The sequence below is a fragment of the Microcebus murinus genome, chromosome 7 (assembly GCF_040939455.1).
Source record: "Microcebus murinus isolate Inina chromosome 7, M.murinus_Inina_mat1.0, whole genome shotgun sequence".
Classification (NCBI taxonomy): domain Eukaryota; kingdom Metazoa; phylum Chordata; class Mammalia; order Primates; family Cheirogaleidae; genus Microcebus; species Microcebus murinus.
Genome location: NC_134110.1, coordinates 88,722,024 through 88,730,941, shown reverse-complemented (window position 1 = coordinate 88,730,941; position 8,918 = coordinate 88,722,024). Strand labels below are relative to the sequence as shown.

General features: G+C 42.9%; 1 pseudogene; it reads left to right on the top strand.

Annotated features, from left to right (window-relative positions):
* The first annotated feature begins 498 nt into the window (after positions 1 to 498).
* Positions 499 to 4,070, top strand: LOC105857507 (C-1-tetrahydrofolate synthase, cytoplasmic-like; annotated as a pseudogene).
* Positions 4,071 to 8,918: the final 4,848 nt, after the last annotated feature.

Here is an 8,918-nt window from a genome sequence, read left to right as displayed (position 1 = left end):
CATGCTGTCTCAGAGTCAGATCTAAACAAGGAATGGCTTCTGCCGCCGCAGCCATTGGAGAGCAGCAGTCGTGGCCGTGCACTGCCCGGTGGTTGTGGGCCTCTCAACAAGGTGACCAAGAACCTGAGTGAGTCCAGGCACAGCCACCCTGAAGGTGCTTCACCAAACACAATAAATCCATGTGAGACATGATCCAAGAGGTGTGTGGCTTTGCCCTGGTTGAGCAGTGCGCCATGGAGTTGCTCAAGGTCTCCAAGGACAAAAGGGCCATCTAGTTCATCAAGAAAGGCATGGGGACACACATCTGTGCCAAGAGGGAGCCAGAGAAGCTGAGCAACGTCCTGGCCACCATGAGGAAAGCAGCTGCCAGGAAGGACTGAGACCCTTTCCCTTCTGTTTGTAATAAATACAGAAAAATAAATAAATAAGCAAACAAAAGATGAGTGGTGTGTGTAATTCTGAACTAATTTCCTGACCACCCCTTTGCAGATAAAATAAAAACTGTGAGGTAGAACTAGAAAACTAGATGATTATTACCAGGGTAGTAATTATTGTGTAAGTTAAAAAAATAAATATTTATGACTTTGAACTTAAACTTTAAAACTAAAATCCAAAAATACATGTTCTATGCCATTCTGAGTAAGAGAAGATGATGAAAAGCCATTACACAGCGTTTTCACATCTGACACCATAAATAAAGCAAGACAAGTGAGAGGCAATGTATCCCAAGAGCTTCTGGGATACATTTCAAGCATCTTTTGGGGTGACTTTAACCCACTGTCACTTTATTCCTCAACCAGAGGGGAGAAGGGAAAGGACTGTGATTAAGTTTCATTTTACCCAGGACCCTTTCTTCAAAGTTGGTGACACAAACCAGTGACTAGATGCCTGAGCCCAAGGCAGCAGGCTACCGTGGATCACAAGTGATGTCAAATTTGCCTTTAGAGAAGAGACAGAGTGACAGTGGCCTAAAATATCTGTTTCAAGTGCACAATAAATGTAATGCGCTTGATATTGCAACTGGAGTGTGGCAGAGTCCAGATCTGGCAGCCAGCAACTGTGGTCATGGCACCAGCAAAAATCCTGATGGGGGAGGAGGCCTATGAGCAACTAAGGGAGAGACTGAAGAATGAAGTCACTCAGATGAAGGAGCAAGTACCTGGTTTCACACCAGGCCTGGAAATTTTACAGGTTGGCGACAGAGATGATTCCAAAATCTTTATATAAATGTAAAGCTGAAGGCTGCTGAAGAGGTTGGGATCAAAGCCACTCACATTAAATTACCAAGAACAGCCACAGAATCTGAGGTGTTAAAGTACATTAGATCTTTGAATGAAGACTCTACTGTACATGGATTCATACTGCAGCTGCCTTTAGATTCAGAAAATGCTATTAACACTGAAGCAGTGATCAATGCTACCGCACCCGAAAAGGATGTGGATGGATTGATTAGTATCAGTGCTGGGAAACTCGCTAGAGGTGACCTAAATGACTGTTTCATCCCTTGTATGCCTAAAGGATGCTTGGAACTCATCAAAGAGACAGGGGTGCAGATCACCAGAAAGCGCGACGTGGTGGTCGGGTGCAGTAAAATAGTAGGAGCCCCAATGCATGACTTGCTTCTGTGGAACAATGCCACAGTGACCACCTGCCACTCCAAGACTGCCAGTCTTGGCCAGGAGGTAAATAAAGGTAACATCCTGGTGGTTGCAACTGGTCAGCCTGAAATGGTGAAAGGAGAGTGGATCAAACCTGGGGGGCAATAGTCATCGACTGTGGGATCAATTATGTCCCAGATGACACAAAATCAAATGGGAGAAGGACTGTGGGTGGTGTGGCATACAACGAGGCCAAAGAGCGGGCGGGCTTCATCACTCCTGTTCCTGGAGGCGTCGGGCCCATGACGGTGGCCATGCTGATGCAGAGCACGGTAGAGAGTGCAAGGGGTTTCCTGGAGAAATACAAGCCAGGAAAGTGGAGTATTCAGTATAACAACCTTAACCTGAAGACACCTGTTCCAAGTGACATTGCTATATCACGATCTTGCAAACCAAAGCCCATTGGTACACTGGCTCGAGAAATTGGCCTGTTCTCTGAAGAGGTGGAATTGTATGGTGAGACAAAGGCCAAAGTCCTGCTGTCAGCACTGGAGCGCCTGAAACACCAGCCTGACGGGAAATACATGGTGGTGACTGGAATAACTCCAACGCCCTGGGAGAAGGGAAGAGTACCGCCACAATCGGGCTGGTGCAAGCCCTGGGTGCCCATCTTTACCAGAACATCTTTGCATGTGTGTGACAGCCTTCCCAGGGCCCCACCTTTGGAATAAAAGGTGGTGCTGCAGGAGGTGGCTACTCCCAGGTCATTCCTATGGAAGAGTTTAATCTCCACCTCACTGGTGACATCCATGCCATCACTGCAGCTAATAACCTGGTTGCTGCGGCCATTGATGCCCGGATATTGCATGAACTGACCCAGACAGACAAGGCTCTCTTTAATCGTTTGGTGCCCTCAGTAAATGGAGTGAGAAAGTTCTCTGACATCCAAATCCAAAGGTTAAGGAGACCAGGCATTGAAACGACTGACCCTACCACACTGACAGACGAAGAGATACACAGATTTGCAAGACTGGATATTGATCCAGAAACCATAACTTGGCAAAGAGTGTTGGATACCAATGATAGATTCCTGCAGAAGATCACAATTGGACAGGCTCCAATGGAGAAAGGGCACACATGGACGACCCAGTTTGATATCTCAGTGACAGTGAAATCATGGCTGTCCTGGCCCTCACCAGTTCTCTGGAAGACATGAGAGAGAGACTGGGCAAAAGGGTGGTGGCCTCCAGCAAGAAAGGGGAGCCCATCAGTGCCAAAGACCTGGGGGTGGGTGGCGCGTTGACAGTGCTTATGAAGGACGCGATCAAGCCTAACCTCATGCAGATGTTAGAGAGCACTCCGGTGGTTTGTCCACGCCGGCCCGTTCGCCAACATTGCACACGGGAATTCGTCTGTCATCACAGACCAGGTCGCACTTAAGCTTATCGGCCCAGAAGGGTTTGTAGTGACCGAAGCCAGATTCAGAGCAGACATTGGAATGGAAAAGTTTCTTAACATCAAATGCCGGTACTCTGGCCTCCGCCCTCACGTGGTGGTGCTCGTTGCTACTGTCAGGGCTCTTAAAATGCACGGGGGCGGCCCCACGGTCACCGCTGGACTGCCTCTTCCCAAGGCTTACAGAGAGGAGAATCTGGAGCTGGTTGAAAAAGTCTTCAGTAACTTGAAGAAACAAATTGAAAATGCCAGGATGTTTGGAGTTCCAGTTGTAGTGGCTGTGAATGCGTTCAAGACGGATACAGAGGCTGAGCTGGACCTCGTCACCCGCCTTGCCCGAGAGCATGGAGCTTTTGATGCTGCGAAGTGCACTCGCTGGGCAGAAGGGGGCAAGGGTGCCTTAGCCCTGGCGCAGGCAGTCCAGAGAGCCCCGCAGGCACCCAGCAGCTTCCGACTCCTTTATGACCTCCAGCTCCCAGTTGAGGGTAAAATCAGGATCATTGCACAGAAGATCTATAGGGCAGATGACATTGAATTGCTCCCTGAAGCTCAGCACAAAGCCGAAGTCTACATGAAGCAGGGCTTTGGGAGTCTACCCATCTGCATGGCCAAGACACACTTGTCCTTGTCTCACAACCCAGAGCAAAAAGGCGTGCCTACACGCTTCGTTCTGCCTGTTTGTGACATCCGCGCCAGTGTTGGGGCTGGTTTTCTGTACCCCTTAGTAGGAACGATGAGCACAATGCCTGGACTCCCTACCTGGCCCTGCTTTTATGATAATGATTTGGACCCTGAAACTGAGCAGGTGAATGGACTGTTCTACACAGATCAATCTATCTTCAAGGAGCTACTTTGAAAGTCTGGCCAGTATCTCTTCAGGCCCACTGGGAGTTAGTCAAAAGAAGTCAGCGCCTTCCCTGAAGATCTTCTGAAATATATAATGGAAGTTTCTCCAGAAGCCTTAATTCTCATCATCATGTATAAATTAATATAAATCATGCACATTTCTATTTACTTCAGTGAAGATCCACAGAATAAAAGGAAATAATTTTGCTAAAAATAAATAAATAAATGTAATGCGCTTGAATCATCCCCAAACCACCCTCTACCCCCAGTCCATGGAAAAATTGTCTTCCATGAAAACAGTTCCTGGTGACAAATGGTTGGAGATCACTGCTCTAGGGGTCACTTAGGCTCACCAGCACCATCTCCTGTACTTAATAGTCCTTAACTGGTTGTGCTAGGATATACTGTCATAGAGTAATAACAATGACAATAATAGAAAGAATAAATTTATTCAACTGATATGAATTAGTACCTACTATGCACCAGCACTGTCCCAGGCTCTGGGGCCACTGTGATAAATTAAAACAGGAATTCCTGCTTTCATGAGGAAATGAAAATAGTAGAGTCTATATTGCAAATGAAATAGTAGAGTCTATAATAGATAAAATAATTTCATGTGAAGTGCTTTGAACAATATAACGTAAAGAGATAGCATCCTACAGAATTGCTGATGGGTATAACAGCAAGAACAACAGCAACGGTGACAATAAGGACAGTTACCTTGAGAGGAGCTGTTTTTACAAGCCAGGGGTATCAAAGCACTTTTCATAGATGATCCTGTTCCTTCTCCAATCAAATATGTGATATAATTACTATTGTTATCTTCATTTTACAGATAAAGCAACCAAGGCTTATTGAGCGTCAATAGTTGTGTGTTTCTATTATTATTTTAATTGTGGTAAAATACACAAAACACAAAACTTACCATCTTAACCATTTTTAAGTGTGCAGTTCAGTGGTGTTAAGTGAATACACTGTGTATTGTGTGTACACAATCTTGAAAACACTTTTCATTTTGAAAAACTAACACTCTAGGCCCTACCTCTATGGACTGGATTACTCTAAGTACCTTGTAAGTGGAATTACATGCTACTTGTCTTTTATAGGTAGTTTATTTCAGTCAGCACAATGTCCTCAAGATTCACCCATGTTGAAGCATGTGTCAGAATTTCTTTCCTTTTTAAGGCTGAATATCATTCTATTGTGTATATCTACACATTGTGTGTGTCCATTTATCCATCAATGAACACTTGGTTTGCTTCCACATTTTGGCTACTGTGAATAATGCTGTAATGAACACGTGTGTGATAGATACCCATCTTCTTGCCTATTGTCAAACATACCAAACTCACCAAGCTCCTTCTTTCTCTTAGGTGTTACTGCTCTTCCCTCCTCAAGTAGGTCACATCCCCAGATATTCTTATGGCACAGTCTAACACTTTGTTCAAGTCTCTGCCAAATGTTACCTCATAGCAGAAGCCTACCCTGTCCACCCCATCTGAAACTGCACACTCCCAGCCGTGGCTCTCTGTGCCTTACCTTGCTATATTGTTCTTCAGAGCACTTGTCAGTACCTGCAATCATATTATATAATGTATTTATTTGTTTATTGCCTTTCTCCTCCTACTTTCAAATGTTACCTTCAGGAAGACAGACTTGCACTGTTTCTAGAATGTTCCACTGTCAAAGCCTAGGCCAGTACCTGGCAATAAGTAGGCACAAATGTTTATGAATGAAGGAATGAATGACTTCATAAAGTGGTGAAATCTGTATTTGAATCCTGGCCTTCTGCTTCCAAAGCCCTCGCAGGGTTGCTGCCTTATAGAGGGGGAATATCTAGGTGGGGGAAAACTTGCGGTTGGAATGGATGGTATCAGTGATGAAGATCCAGAAGTATCAAACAAATGCTGACGATAGAAGAAACAAGGACCAGGAGTAAGGAATCATAACTGAAACAGTGTCCTTACAGTGGATCAAATGATAGCCCCCAAACGATATGTCCTTGTACTTACCCTGGAAACTGTCAATGTAACCTTGGAAAAAAGGTCTCGGAGGATCTAATTAAGTTAAAAATCTTGATATGAGATTATTCTGGATTATCTGAATGGACCTTAAATCCAATGACAGATGTCCTCAGAGAGAAAAAGAGAGGAGATTTCAGACATAGCGGAGGCCATGTGAAGACAGGCAGCATGGATGAACCTGGAGGACATTACGCTAAGTGAAATAAGTCAGGCTAGAAAGACAAATACTGCTTGTTCTCACTTATATGTAGAATCCAAACAAGTTGAACTCATAGAAATAGTAGAATAGTTGTTGCCAGGGGTTGAGGCACAGGGCTGAGGGATGTGGGATTTTGGTCAAAGGGTACAAACTTTCAGTCATAAAATGAATAAGTTCTGGAAACCTAATGTATAACATGGTAACTATAGTTATAACTAATAATAACAATGTATTGTATGCATGAAATTTGCTAAGTGAATAGATCTTAAGTGTTCACACCATAAAAAAAGGTAACTAAATAAGTTGATGAATATGTTAATTAGCTTGATTGTGGTAACCACAATGTATCCATGTATCCAAAGATCATGCAGTACACCTTAAATATATTCAACTTGCGTTTGTCAATGACACTTCAATAAACCTGTAAAGAAAAAAAAAAGTCAAGGAAGCAGAGACTGGAATGGTGCAGCCACTATCAAAGACTGCCTCAAGCCATCAGAGACCATTAAGAGGCGAGGCAGACTTCTTCCCTAAAGGCTTTGGAGGGGTTGAGTCCCTGCTGACTCCTTGATTTTGAACTTTTTGTCCCCCAGAACTGTGAGTGAATCAATTTCTGTTGCTTTAAGCCGTCAGGCTTGTGATCATTTGTTACAGCAGCCCTAGGAAACTAACACAATCCTAAACTTAATGAACTGAAATTGATCAGGAGAGAAGGCTGGAGTTGGGTGCACCTGTTAGAGCAAACTCTGGGATGCAGATCAGCCACCAGAGAGACACATTTTAGGGCAATACATGTTATTGTAGTCCCCTACTCTTCTGCTAGAGCAGCCAGACTGACTCTAGCACTGGACGGGGGACAATGGGGCAACATCTTCAACCTCATGCTGCTGCGAGGGGTGGGGTATATAGAGCCAGCAAGGGCTGACAGCACAGTGCGGTGGGCTTCATAAACTCTCTGAGCTGCTGGGTTCCACAATCTGTGCAGTTTTGCATGGTTTAACTTCCAAATGGAAGAGCATTACAAAGTGCTAAAGATGTATAGCAAGTAATAAAATATTATGGGGATTGGAAACAGCTCCAAAAAGCGAATGCTTGCCCAAATGATAGAAAATTTTCCACTTTGAAGTGTTTATCAAGTATACTAAAACTTTGCTAAAGGAAGATACAGCCTTTTTTTTTCTTTCTCTCTTTTTTTCTAGAGATTTTGAAGAGCCCAGGGAAAAATTTATTGGGATGCATTTATTTATACATTTATATATTTATTTGAGATAGTGTCTAACTCTATCTCTCAGGCTAGAGTACAGTGGCATCATCATAGCTCACTGCAACCTCAAACTCCAAGGCTCAATTGATCTTCCTGGCTTAGCCTCCCAAGTAGCTGTGACTATAGACATGCACCATCATGCTCAGCTAATTTTTTCTATTTTTTGAAGAGATGGGGGTCTTGCTCTTGCTCAGGTTGGCCTAAAACTCCTGGCCTCAAGCAACCCTCCTGCCTTGGTCTTCCAAAGTGCTAAGATTACAGACTTGAGCCACCACACCTTGTCCTGGGATGCATTTAAATAAAGTTCTTCCCAAACACAGGAAGATCCATTGAATAACCTATTGAAGTCCCCTATAGACTTAAACTTCCAAAACTACATTTCATATAAAGTTTTCAGGCCTTTTGGGTTATAATTACATCAAATAAAACTGTATATTTTGTGCATAGTCTTACTTATGATAGTTAAAAACATATAATAGTTTTTAATTCCAGAACTTTAATTATACTTTTAGAACTAAGTTTTAATTTTCTTTTATGTTTACACTAGCTTAATAGTGCTGGTATTATAAAGCAATATTAAAGGCTGGTTACTATTAGATCAATACTAAGCTAAAAACGTGTGAATTTCTTCCAACATTTTTTTTTCCAGCAGGATGACAGTTTGTGTTGTGGCAGTTATTAATATATTTGGTCAGGGACAACCACATAGCAAAAGCTCTGCCTGTCACTACAGTTCTCAATGTTGTCCATATTTGTTGGTTCTCTAGGAAAGTATAGTCTATTTTGCATCTTCACGCAGGCAGTGTAGAGTAGTGAAAAAAACAAACAACATACGCCAGCAGTCAGTACGAACACCAACTAACCAGACATTTTCTTCAAGTTACCTTCTTTCACAGCATGGTTGCGTGAATGAACTAAAATGACATAGAGTGTTTAATATAATTCTTGACACAGAGTAGCATTTAATGTAGGCTAATTTTCACTGATACATTTCTTTCCCTTTTTTCAGGATAATTTCGTTTCCCGGTCAACTTCTTGGAAAATAATCATTATTCTTGCCTATTTGTGTATCAGAAGCATTTTTAGGAAATTCAATTTTTAAATCTTCTTAGCTCAAAATTTCATCTAACTACAACTAGTTGCTAACTTCATAAGTATTAGAAATTTCCAGACTGTCAACCATTCCCATCTTAGAACACCGGCTACACAGCACTAGCAGACCTTTTTCTATTTTGGCACTTTAGCAAAATAGGTAGCAGCAATAGAAGGGTCCACCAGTCTCAAAATATTGATGGCGATTCATGCTGCTCTTGTTCGGAAGGTCTATTCATCTCTGGGATCCAGCAGATGGAGCCATCAGTGCTGACAGATGTGAGTAAGAATTCTGAGTCGGCAGTAAACTTGGCTGGGCTTTGAAAGATGAGCATGATTCTGCTAAATAGGGTTGGTAAAGAAGAATAGACAGGGTGAATGCTGGGATGTTCAGAAATCATTAAAGAAGAAACAGGACTTGTTGGAGCAATGCTACATTG